Raw genomic sequence first — 13,809 nt, 5'->3', positions numbered from 1 at the left:
GAAAATCAATTGCAAAAGAATAACACCCTCTACATCATACTAGATGTTAATTTAAAGGTGAACAACCCCTTTAAGTAAAATCATTTACTTTTACTGTCATGCAGCGAAATGCCATAGAGGATGTAGCATTTTTAAATAAAAGTCCACCTCATTGTTAATTATTCTTTGCTTATGAGAGGAGACTTTGTCTATGGAGCCTTAGACGTGATCTGTGGGCTCCAGGTCACACCCCATTTATCCCCACAAAGAAATAAAAATAAAGGATTTCTCTAATTTCAGCTTTTACTTTCTTTCCCACTCCAAAACTCAGCTCAAATGAGTAAGGATCTCAAATGACTGATAGATTTTCCTTTTTTTAATTTGCCAACAGAACAATTTATGTCTTTGGTTTCCTAGAAAACATGCATTGCTGCAAGTTTCTTAGGAAGTTTAGTGGATAAGAAACAAAGCCTTAAGCTTACTAACACATTAACCTATTTTGCACACACTGGGCCTACATTGTAGAATCACTGATATTCAGTGATAACATTATTACCAAAAGAGTATACACAACTAATTACTCACATATTGGAAGCCACAAATGGGAATGTAGGTAGGGTTACATCTAAATCCTTTCCATATTAAGTCACACCAATGTGCTTTCAAAATAGTAATAGTTGATATATCAAAAAAAGATACATATAAGTTATCAGCAGGAAAACGTAGTGTATGTAAACTGTGGTACAAACCCTTTAGCTGCCAGACAAACGTGCACAATAGTGCAATGAGAACAAAATTTATTCTGCCCCTTCTGTGGAGCTACAATTTTTAAAACTAAGAAAACATTAAATTGACTCGAAATTACTCCATGGATTTATTGTATGTATTATTTTGAGTGGATATGACAGATATTTATATAAATACAGATATAATGCATGTAAGTATATAGAGTGTGGACAAATCACACTCAGCTGATCGATTCTCTGCAACAATCGTCTTTCTTCTTCACTGCAGCATTGAGAGATATAATGCAAAGCTGAAAGAAGACATTCTCTGTTCACTGAGATAAAAAAAAAACATGTTAAAGGGATAAACAACTACATACCAGGGAGCAGCCAGTATAGATTAACTCAGGTAATATTACTGATGGCATTTTTCTGTTCTATTAAATCAAAATGCATGTGTCAGTTAGCTCAAGTTTGCCACAGACCAGAAAAGTTAAACAAACAAACTGTCCCATGACATCAGCAATGGCATGTCAGTGCTCATCTACTACCATGGTCTTGCTGCTGCCTTACAAGCACCGGTATTAATGGTCCAAAACCAGAACTGAATACTTTAATACATAATTATTTGTGCTGATCAGTTGTAAGAATTTTTTATACAGGTATAGAAACCCATTATCCAGAAATATCCAAATTACAGGAAGGCCATATCCAATAGAATCCATTTTAGTCAAATGTATTTTTAATTTCAAATGTATTTTTTAATCAAATAATATATAATTAATCCTTACTGAGGCAAAACAATCTTATTGGATTTAATTAATGTTTACATTTTTTTTAGCAGACTTAGGTATGGAGATCCAAATTAGGGAAAAACCTCTTATCTGGAAAATCCCAGGACTGTAGCATTCTGGATAACAGGTAACTGGATAACAGGTCCCATACCTGTATAAGATATACAAGATATTTCAAACAAAATGTGAGCTGTACCAGAGAGGTGCACTGTTCTTTATAGTTTTACTATATACTGTTCTCAGCATACTTTATATAGTTCATCATATGAAGTCAGAAAATTATTGATTTGATTTGACCAAATTGGAAAACTGGGCAGCAAACTGAAAATAAGGTTCAGTGTTGATAAATGCAAGGTTATGCAAATAATATAAATGCAAATTATACACTAAATGGCAATGTATTGGGAGTTTCCTTAACTGAGAAGGATCTAGGGTTTTTTTGTGGATAACACGTTGTCTAATTGTCTAATGTGAGTGTATGTATGTATCTGAGCTGGGTTTCATTTGGAGGGGTTGAACTTGATGGACTTTGGTCTTTTTTTATTAAATATTTTTTAAATATGTAAATATATATATAAATTAACCAAAATGTTTAAATACATCTATAATGACCACACACAATTAATATATTGTTCTATACCAAATGCATTATCATGTTAATTGCTTTGACTTACTTTGTCACTTTCCTCATCTGAGACAGGCTGTACCTGGGTATTATAGTGGAGTGGGGAGTAAACCCAGCTGCGATCATCAGGAGGCTGAGAGAGTGGTAAGAAGAAGAGACCATGTGGGATCAGTAGCACAGTAAGAAAAAAAGAAGAAAAAAGAGAAAGAATATATAGGAGTGATATAGCATTCTGTGCAACCAAAGGAGTGTTGCAAATTTCACATAAAATCACAATTTATCTACCAGGAACAATGATCACCAACATGACTGAAATAAAATAAAAAAAGTCTGCTCAATTCACATTTAATCTCTGTACCACCCCCAGTGTGTTGCAGACCCCTTGGCATTAAAGGAGTTAAGGCAACAGTGCTACTCACTCACAGAGTCAGTGGATGAGGATGTGGAAATCAGGCGTCTCAGGCAGAGAGAATACACCTAGTAGCTCCCATCTGAGAACTTGATGCAAGAGGTAATTCAAAGAGAGAGGTGCAGATGGATGGAATGAGAGAATGAAGTGATATGGACGGCCAATAAACAAATACTATAACATGTTAATGTATTTACAGTCTGTTATAATAATATATGTGTAGCATGGTGCACTGTGTAATTATATAAATGAGTATGATCATATCAGCAGGATGAAAAATTCTACCAACATGTGAAAACACACTAGCTCTTGTTTACACAAACATTCCTGGTGCATACCGGGCAGAGCCCTGTCCCCACCTGGGATACTCAGATCACATTCCTTATGCTAATACCTGATTACCGACCGTTCGACAGAGGTTCCAAACCAATTCTAAGGAAGGTGAGAACCTGGCCCGCAGGTGTTATCCCGGCTCTTCAGGACTGGTTTAAGTACAGCGACTGGAACATGTTCAGGGAGGCTGCGACTGTTGAGGATAAACTTGGAAGAGTTCACATCAACTGTGTTTAATTTAAAGCCAGTGGTGAAGGGCTGTGGCCAGAGTCAGGTTGGCTACCTATCAATGACCTGCAAAAAATGTGTTGCTCTTGCCTAAAAATCCAAAAAATATTGGTCGAAGAAATCCCTTCACACCCACATTTCAGTCAGCACACTTAAATTTGAATGTATATAAAAACTTGAATAGTGGCAAAAGCTCAAATTTGAATTTTAAAAAATCTGCCCCTAAATGCCCATCCCCCTGATGATGTCACAGACTGCAGAAAACAGTTGCCTGACCGCATCTACTGTATGTGGTGTCACCACAAATCATCTTCAGTTACAGGCATGCCCTGAAAATTATAATGATGGATTTAGTATTGTAAGGTACCACTGGTCGCAGCTAAGTCTTCGCCTGCACGGAGGCGCAGGGGTGTGCAGGGTCCTGTACATTCTCGGTGCTTGTTGCCTGTGAGCGCGTCATTGTGCATGCGACGCGACAAAATCGTCCCTTTAAATAGACGTCTGAGGAAGTAAACATCGCTTGGTTATTTCCTAACTTGTGATTCTATACCTGTGAACGTTTCCTGTGTGACTCGGCTTGCCTTTGGATATTTCTGATCTTCTAGTGTTTGACCTCGGCCTGTCCCTGACTTCGTTTGACCTCAGCCTGCCTACCGACCTCTGCCTGCTTCCAACTACGCTTGACTTCAGCCTGCCTATTGACTTCTGCCTGTCGTTCCCTCTGTTGAGTTCTCTTCGATTGGCTGTTACACTTAACTGCTTGAACTCTTCAACTGGCTCTAATAACCAAGCCAGAATGGAGTCTATAGAAGAGTAACCTACGTTGTTCGATTTGTCTCAGCAAATTTCTTCACTCACTCAAGCCGTGAGTGATCTCCGGGGAGATTATCAGACCGTGCAAGGTCAACTCCAAGACATATGGATGACTACTGTACTCCAGGAGAGGCTGCAGCAAACTATTCACATGAAGAACTGAAAGTTGCCATGCCAGATAAATGTTCAGGAGACCGAAAGACATTCAGAACTTTTATCAATAGTTGTCGGCTCCTATTTACTTTGAAACCCCAGTCACATTCTACTGACCATATTTGAGAAGGGGTCATGATTTCTCTGTTACAAGGTCAACCACAAGCATGGGCCCATCGCCTGTTGGAACAGAACAGTCCTTTATTAGCCACAACGGACACTTTCATTCAAGCTTTGGCTAACATTTATGAGGATCCTCATCAGGTGGAAACAGCTGAAGTGGCAATACGCAGTCTTCGCCAGCTTCGCTGCCCAGTAAGAAGAATATGCGGCTGATTTCCGTTGTTGGGCCCCAGATACTTTGTGGAATGATAGAGCTCTCAGACACCAGTTTCGTATGGGGTTATCTGATCTTCTCAGAGATGAACTGGCAAGAGTGGGACTTCCAAGCTCTCTGGAAGAATTAATTCTACTGTCTGTACAGTTTGACAGGTGAGGGAAAGACGTCAAGAAAGAGGTGCTTGCCTTCCGACTCCTGAATGGGTCCCTCCGACGGCTCCTCCTCCAGTTTATGCAGGTCCCTCTTCTGATCCTGAGCCTATGCAAATTGGAGTGGTTCGCAAAACTCTCTCAGCAGAGGAAAGACTTCGAAGCAGACGTTTGAATTTATGTCTATACTGTGGTCAGGCTGGCCATGCGTTAAGAAATTGTCCCACACTACCTGATGGTAAAGACTCTTCTCATCTATTTTCTAATATTCCATTGACTCCGTCTATACAATCTTACATTTTGTTACACCTTACTTTTCAGTGGAACCAAAGAAAGATTGATGGTGCATGTGGTTGTTTTATCAATCAAACCTTCGCGAGTCAACATAAAATCCCTCTCATTTCTAAAGTTCAACCAGTACATGTTAAGATGGCAGACGGCAATTTTGTTTCTTTGGGACCAGTATCCCTTGAGACCCCGCACATTTTGACTTTTTCCGTTAAGGGGCATTGTGAATTAATAAAGTTTGATGTTATGGAAACTCTACTCTTCCCTGTTATTCTTGGCATTCCTTGGTTAAAGGCTCCTAATCCTAGTATTGACTGGCAGTCTGGGACAATTCTTTTCAACTCTAATTATTGTCGTCAAAATTGTCTTCGTCCTCCAAAAGTTCTGGGTCTAACCATCTCGGATGATGAATTACTGCAGTGTGTTCCACAGGTGTATCATGATTTTGCGGATGTGTTCAATAAGAAAACTGCAGATTCTCTTCCTCCTCATAGAAGTTACGATTGTCCCATTGACTTACTCCCTGGGGCAGCCATTCCTTTTGGAAGAATTTACCCTCTATCTGAGCTAGAATTGGCTACACTAAAGGACTATATTGATGAAAATCTTGAAAAAGGGTTTAATCGTCATTCAACTTCTCCGGCTGGAGCAGGTATTTTTTTTTTTGAAAAGAAAGATCACTCTTTAAGACCTTGCATCAATTTCCGTGAACTAAATAAGGTCACTATTAAGAATCGTTATCCATTACCTCTCATTTCTGATTTATTTCAAAGACTTTGTCACGCCAAGGTTTTTTCTAAATTGGATCTGAGAGGGGTGTATAACTTAGTTCGGATACGAGAGGGAGACAAATGGAAGACTGCGTTTCACTCCCGTTATGGACACTGAATTTACGGTAATGCCTTTTGGCCTCTGCAATGCCCCTGCTACTTTTCAATATTTCATAAATGATATTTTTCATGATTTACTGGATCAATTTGTCATTGTTTATCTTGACGACATTTTAGTTTTTTCCAATTCCTTGGAAGATCATCAAATTCATGTGAGAGAGGTGTTACTACGGCTCAGAAGACATCAGTTGTATGCCAAAGCTTCTAAATGTGATTTTGAAAAGTCTCGAATCAAATTTTTGGGATTCCTGGTTTCTGATCAAGGATTCAAGATGGATCTTAAAAAGGTGGAAGCGATTATTAACTGGCCTCCTCCAGTAGATCGTAAAGGAATTCAACATTTTGTGGGTTTTGCTAATTTTTACAGAAGACTCAAAAAATATTTCTGCTATTATCAAACCTCTTACCGATCTCACAAGTATTAAAGTTAAATTTGCTTGGTCTTCAATTGCACAACAAGCTTTTGAACATCTAAAGAAACTTTTTACATCTGCTCCTATTCTTGTACATTCGGATGCTACTAAACCTTTTATTCTTGAGGTTGACGCCTCAGAAGTCACCATTGGAGCAATTCTTTCACACCGAGCTGGACCTAAAGATGTGTTGCATCCAGTAGCTTTCTTTTCCAAGAAGTCAAGCCCTACGGAAAGAAACTATGATGTAGGGCAGGGCTGTCCAACTGGCGGCCCGCGGACCCCCCCCCCCTCATGTCGCCCTCCACATCAAAGTCTGCCTGCTGTGTCTGCTTACCATATGTAAAATGTAAAAGGTATCACTACAGAGATTAACTGGCCCTGCATTGTCTAAACATCAAATTCAGACTAATCCCCTGCATTGTTCACACCTGTGATCCCCCTGTATTGTTCACACTTGTGACACCTCTATTGTTCACTCCCCTAAAGACCTGTACTGTTCACACCTGAGACCCAGACTGAAACTGCCCACATTGTTCACCTATTCACACTTTATACAAAATGCTAATGGAGTACTAGCACTGTGTCACTGTATGTAGTATATATTCGACTGGTCCTGATTTTTCTGTCTCCTGCTCTGCCTTCCTTATGCTCCCTGTGTGTGTCATACTTTGGTGTTTGTTCTGGGGGTTTGTTAGCATTTGAAAATTATTGTTAGTGGCCCCTAAGGTGTTTAATCATCTGCTGGGGTACAGTATTATACACAGGGGAGGAGGAGGCATATGGATTTATGGGTATGTCTTAATATGACTTAGCTTTTTTCACATATGAGTGACATGCCTGCCAGGGTAGGCACAAGGTAGTTCGGCACCCTAGGCAAGAGCTTCAATCAGGGCCCCCTGTCCTGTATTACCATTTACCTCCTTACCATGATGGTTTTTAAATAAAGAGAGTAAGAAAGTGTACAACACTTTTTCAGTGATAGAAAAGCTGCAGTTAACCTCAGTGCATGAACATTTTCACTGTTTCCCAAGAATTTTCTTTTTTAGGAAATCCTTTCCATTTGACCAAGTACTGTAATTTCCTGGCCTGGAATCCAGAATCCTTTTGACTTCAAACTCCACATCATCTTGACAAGAGATAGCCAGAGGAGGGAGAGGAATACGCCCAGAAATAGTATTTGGAACAAACTTTTTGAGTAAAGCAGCATGAAATACAGGATAAATCTTAAGAGAATAGGTAACTTCAGTTCAACAGAGACTGGATTAATAATTCTTTTGACGACAAATGGTCCCAGAAACTTTGGAGCAAGTTTTTTAGAGGGATTAGAAAGACGTAAATGTGTAGTAGACAGCCAAACCTTGTCTCCAACTTTAAATTCAGGATCCTTCCCCCGTCTTCGATCTGCAAAACTTTTACAATTCTGTTGAGCTTTAACAATGTGTTAATGTGAGATGCTTTGCATTCTCTTTTAAAAATCCAAGGTGATCTTGCAAAGAGGGAACGGTCATCTCAGGGAAAATATCAGGAAACATCATAGGATGAAATCCAAGATCAGAGAAAAAAGGAGTTTGACCGGTGGATGAATGCATTGAGTAATTATAGCAAAACTCTGCACAAGGAAGAAGAGATACCCAACTGTCTTGAAGATATGTAGAAAAATTGCTCAAGAGTTTGATTCGTCCTTTCAGTTTGCCCATTAGTCTGCGGATGATATGCAGAAGATCGGGAAAAAACAATACCAAGAGCTTTACATAAGGCAGTCCAAAATCTTGAGGTGAACTGAGTACCCCGATCAGAAATAATTTCTTTGGTACTCCGTGCAACCTAACAATTTCTTTGATAAATATGTCCGCAGTAGCTGCTGCAGATGGTAACCGAGGAAGTGGACTAAAATGTGCAAGTTTAGTAAGACGATCCACCACAACAAAGATAGTATTCCTCTTAAGGACTGGAGTCCAAAACTGCACTGCATAATCCAGGGACCTATAAAGAGGCATAATTATGTTTTCATCCCTTGAGTTAATGCCCTTTTTTGTGCAAGACAGAACTTTATTTGCTTTAGTAGCCACAGAATGACACTGCCCAGAACTAGAAAACTTGTTATCTACAAAAAACCAAGATCCTTCTCATTTAAGGAAACTCCCAACACACTGCCATTTAGTGTATAACTTGCATTTATATTATTTTTGCCAAAGTGGATAACCTTGCATTTATCAACATTGAACCTCATTTTCCAGTTTGCTGCCCAGTTTCCCAACATAGACAAATCACTCTGCAAAGTGGCAGCATCCTGCCAGTAGCGATCCTAGAGGGGGGCGGGCCCTGGTGCATAACGCGCAGCTAGGCCCGCACCCCCTGCTCCCCCGGTAGTTCCGCTACTGCATCCTGCATGGAACCTATATTTCTGCACAATATAGTATCATCTGCAAAAATAGGAACAGTACTTTCAATGCCCACCTCCAGGTCATTAATAAATAAGTTGAAAAGTAAGGGACCTAGTACAGAGCCCTGCGGCACTCCATTAACAACACTGGTCCTACTAGAAAATGTTCCATTTACCACCACTCTTTGTAGTCTATCTTCTCCTGCCAGTTCTCTAACTTTAGCAAAGTCTAAGTAAATCACATCCACTGCCATCCCAGAATCGAGGTCCCTGCTTACCTTATCGTAAAAAGAAATTAAATTAGTCTGGCAAGATCTATTACGCATTAAACCATGCTGGCACAAACTCATAGTATTATGATTTGCTATGAAGTCCAGTATCTTATCCTTTATTAACCCTTTGAAAAGCTTTCCTACCACTGATGTCAGACTAACTGGCCGATAGTTTTGAGGCTGAGAATGGGATCCCTTTTTTGAATAGTGGCACCACATTAGCAATTTGCCATTCTCTCTGCACTATGCCAGACCTCAATGACTCCTGAAAAATTAATTAAAGAGGTTTGGCAATCACAGAGCTAAGCTTGCTAAGTACCCTGGGATGAATACTATCTGACCCTGGACCTTTGAAGGGGTGGGACCTTTGAAGGTCCCACCCCTTCCTGCTTCATTTTATACTATTAACATATTTATAAAATAATTTTGGATTCTTTTTACTGCTTGCTGCAATGTCCTTTTCCATATCAATTTTAGCTTGCCTTATAGCTTTTTTGCATGATTTATTGGCCTCCTTGTAATTTATAAACGATTCTGCTGTCCCAGCTAACTTGAAAGCCTTTTCTTACTCACCTCAACACCAACACTTCTATTAAACCAAAAAGGTTTTGCTTTGCAACGACGTTCCTCAATTACAAGGGGAATATACTGACATGTATATTTATCAAGCAACATTTTAAAGACTTTCCATTTTTGTTCTGTGTTTAAGCCTGTGAAAAGCATTTCCCACTTAATATGTTGCAGAGATGCCCTTATACTGTCAAAGTTTGCACATCTGAAATGTAGTGTTTTAGTTACTCCCTTATAGAATTGCCTCTGCAACAGAATCTCAAAGGAGACTATGTTATGATCACTATTCCCTAAATGATCACCCACAAAAATGCTAGAGATGAGTTCAGTATTATTAGTTATTACAAGATCCAAAAGAGAGTTATTCCTAGCAGGTTCTTGAATGAGCTGGATTAAAAAGTTGTCATCCAGCATATTTACAAACCTACTAGCTTTTTCTGTCTTGGCAACCCCATTACCCCAGTCAATTGCTGGATAATTGAAACCACCCATAGCAACAACTTGACCCAGCTGTGAAGCTGCTTCTATCTGCAATAGTAGCTGGGCTTCATTCTCGTCACTTATACAAGGTGGTTTATGGGGGCGTGGCCTGGATGCAGAGCTGGATGGCAGCTTGAGCCTTTAGCTCTGCCTGGGAACACTGAAAAAGCGGCTCACAGCACAAAAAAAAACCCTCAAAAAGCGGCGATTTCACAGGGGCACACTCCCTGAACACCATGGATTACAAATTGGTAACCAGCAAGATGAAAAAACACAGCCCCAAGCCTAGGAAACTGTCTGATTTTTACAGCACAGACAGACAAGATGGCATCCGCCCAGGAGACAGGGAGCACTGCTATGGCTTCCCACAGACTCCATTACCTCAGAAGAACAGATTTGCATCCCTGTACACCTCAGATTCACTGACAACACATGGAGAAGACAGTGAAGCAGACTCTCCTAACACTCCTACATCACGCAGCCCAGTCAAATCTAAGCTACGCACCGAGCAACCTGAGGATCAGGTAGGCCATGCTTCATACACACAGCCCGCGGCTACAGTCACACCAGATCCCCTTACAAACTTCCCTGCCACTGAACAGCCTATGTCTCAGTCCTTCTTCAAAGAGTTTATGATCTCTTTTAGAAGTGCTATCCAGACTGACATGAAGCTGCTGACTGAGCACATGGCGCAGTTTGCTATAGAAACTGATACCAGAGTCACTAAAATAGAGCGTAAAATGATCGATGTAACGATCGCTCACAATGAACTGGTCGACGCACATGATGAGATGATAGAGGAAGTGAAGTGGATTAAACAAAAAATGGTGGATGCGGAAGACCGCAACCGCCGCAATAACGTCAAAATAAGAGGTGTACCAGAAACAGTGACTAACGATGGCCTGATGATGTATGTAAAAGATGTTATTAAAGCGACCCTCTCTGGCCTGCCTGATTCTCAACTGATCGTGGACAGGGCGCACAGGCTGCCAAAGCCCAGCTTCATCCCTGACAGAGTCCCCAGAGACGTTATTATTCATATACACTTCTACCATGTGAAGGAGGCCTTCTTAGCTGCGACCAGGAAAGGCCAAAAACTTCCAAACCCATTTCAAGACCTAACACTGTACTGTGACCTATCTCAGATGACTCTCCAAGCAAGACGGGAGTTCGACCCTGTTTCTCTGTCCCTAAGGAACAAAGGAATACAATATAACTGGGGCTTCCCCACCAAGATTCTTGTTCGAAGAAACGGAACTCTGCATGTGATTAAATCTGTAAAAGAGGGACTGGAACTACTTGCTTTATGGAACATTCCGATCGTATATCCTAAAGAAGAAAGACCTGTTTTTCCTGCTCCTCCCTCAAGACAACAAGAGATGGACTGCTCTCAACCTCCATCTGACAAACCTGAGAGTGAGAAATCCCTTGTGGCTTCTAGTGGATCTTGAAATTACAACAAATACGTCAGTGTTCTTCCACAAACTTTCCTCCCGTAAGGCCTTTCTCCTAAGGGTACTCAGTGCCTTCCCCTGAGGAGAACTGTCCGGATTGTCCACTGTAGTGGACCTGACCATACAGGCTTATGGTCATTGGGAACAATGACTCATCTTTTCTTTCTCAATGTTGCTTCAAACCTGAAGTTATGCACACATTGAATCCCTTTGATGGTTCTAGTTGTAGTTTTGTTTTTGTTTATGTGGTTATCTCTAACATCTTTTTTTACAACAAGAAAAAGGGACATAGGCTGTGTGGTCTGATAGCTGTACAGACAAAAAATTATTTTTCTCACTGGAGCAGAATTGGTTGGTATAAAATGTTTATGCTCAAGTTATATAGCAAATATGTTATGATTGATGTCTCAGGAGTTTAAGATCTTATCCTTGAACGTGAGAGGCTTAAACTCACATAGAAAAAGGTATCTTCTATGCAAACTAGTGAAAGAAGAGAAAGCAGATGTGATATGTCTCCAGGAGACGCATCTAAACACTGATGGAGCTTCTAAATTTAAAATTCCCCAATTCTCTAATATTCTACATTCCACATTACCTGGAAAAAAACAAAGAGGTGTGTGTATTGCACTCAAAGATTCACTTGGTTTTGAGGTGACTAACACCTTCAGTAGTAAAGAGGGCAGGCTGGTGGTTGTCTCAGGTAAGATAAATACCCAAGAATTCACTATAGCAAATATATACTCACCTAATGAGCATCAAAGCAATTTCTTAAATAAAAAATTAAAAAAAATATCTTCCATAACAAAAGGCTCTTTAATTATAACAGGTGACTTAAATGCAGTCACAGACCCACTTATAGATTGTACCACCCAAAGAAAAAGAACCCCGGCCAGCATCCAGTCTGCCTTGGCTAGTTTTGAACTTTATGACACATGGAGGTGTTTACACCCGAGGGACAGACAATACACCTTTTATTCATCCATTCATCATTCCTATACTAGGATTGATCATATATTAACTGATAAATTCTCCCTCCCAAATTTGAAAAAAGTAGAGATTGGTGTTAGAATCTGGTCAGATCACTCTCCTTTAACAGCTATTATTCAGTTACAAGGCCCACCTCCTACAAACAGATTATGGAGAATGAATAACTTAATTTTACAATCAGAACAATTCTCCCCACTAATCAAACAAAATCTAGAGGAATACTTTAAATTTAACAACACAAATGATATTTCCAAAACCACAATCTGGAACGCCCATAAGGCATATATGCGTGGAATCTGTATGAAGTACAGTGCAATTTTGAAGAAAAAGTTCAGAGAAAATATTGATGAATTAACTAAAGAAATCAAATCCTTAGAGCAGGCCATATTTTCTAACAATAAAATTGATCTTATCCCTAAACTTGAAAACATACGCCAAGAATTAGCTGATTGCCTTTACCACCAATATGATAAGTGGCAGATCATGTTAAAGGAAAGTAGATATTCTGACCGGAATAAAGCAGGTAAAAACATGGCTTTAAAGATTAAAGGTAGGAGAGTAAGCCAAAGAATTATACAGATTAAATATCCCCACTCAAATTCAATGGTTCAACATCCAGATGACATAGTCAATGCCTTAGCATCTTATTACGAGAAACTATATAACTTAGAAAAAGACCCCTTAACACATACCCCCTCCCAAGAAGAAATTGACAGATACTTAGAAAACATAGATCTCCCCAAATTGTCTGAGTTCGAGCACAAACAAATCAATATTCCCTTTCACCAACAGGAAATTGAACTAGCTATTAAGTCTCTTAAGAAAGACAAGGCACCGGGAGCTGACGGGTTTTTGAATAACTACTATAAGAAATTTGTTTCCATCTTGTCTAAGCCATTGGTAGAGATGTTTAACGAAATTGCAGCTCTCGGTGTCTTTCCCAAGGAATCTTTAGAAGCCATCATTACCACCATCCCGAAGGAAGGGAAGGACTTGACAGACCCTGGAAGCTATAGGCCAATCTCACTTCTCAATACTGATATTAAACTGTATGCTCGTGTTTTAGCTAACAGGTTGGCCCCTTTGATCCCCATGCTGGTGAAATCAGACCAAGTAGGTTTTGTTAAGGGGAGAGCAACATCTGATGGAACTAGGAAGGTATTGGCTTTACTTCACAATGTTAGGCTCGGTTGGACGCCTACTCTCCTTGTCTCCCTGGACGTGGAGAAGGCGTTCAACAGAGTCAGCTGGAACTACATGTCAAGTGTTTTGACTAAGTTTGGATATGTGGGACATATACAAAGAGCTATAATGGCGCTATACTCTCAACCTACTGCAAAGGTCTTATCCTCAGGTACTTTGTCTAATTCCTTTGATATTCACAATGGTACCAGGCAGGGGTGTCCACTATCCCCATTAATCTTCATATTGTCATTAGAACCCCTGGCCCAGAAAATTAGAGACAACAAAAACATACATGGGATACAATTGCCTAGCCAAGAAACCAAACTTGGTCTCTAT

The 13,809-nt window shown here is 40.0% G+C and overlaps 1 long non-coding RNA gene across 1 annotated transcript; it reads right to left on the bottom strand.

Annotated features, from left to right (window-relative positions):
* Positions 1-759: 759 nt before the first annotated feature.
* Positions 760-6,489, bottom strand: LOC121399357. Its single transcript, XR_005964948.1, has 2 exons — positions 2,173-6,489; positions 760-1,039 (listed from the first exon to the last, which is right to left on the bottom strand). It is a non-coding gene; the product is annotated as an uncharacterized LOC121399357 (long non-coding RNA).
* Positions 6,490-13,809: the final 7,320 nt, after the last annotated feature.

The sequence above is a fragment of the Xenopus laevis genome, chromosome 1S (assembly GCF_017654675.1).
Source record: "Xenopus laevis strain J_2021 chromosome 1S, Xenopus_laevis_v10.1, whole genome shotgun sequence".
In the NCBI taxonomy this organism is placed as follows: domain Eukaryota; kingdom Metazoa; phylum Chordata; class Amphibia; order Anura; family Pipidae; genus Xenopus; species Xenopus laevis.
Note: the sequence above shows the minus strand (reverse complement) of the source record. Positions and strands in the feature narration are given on the sequence as shown.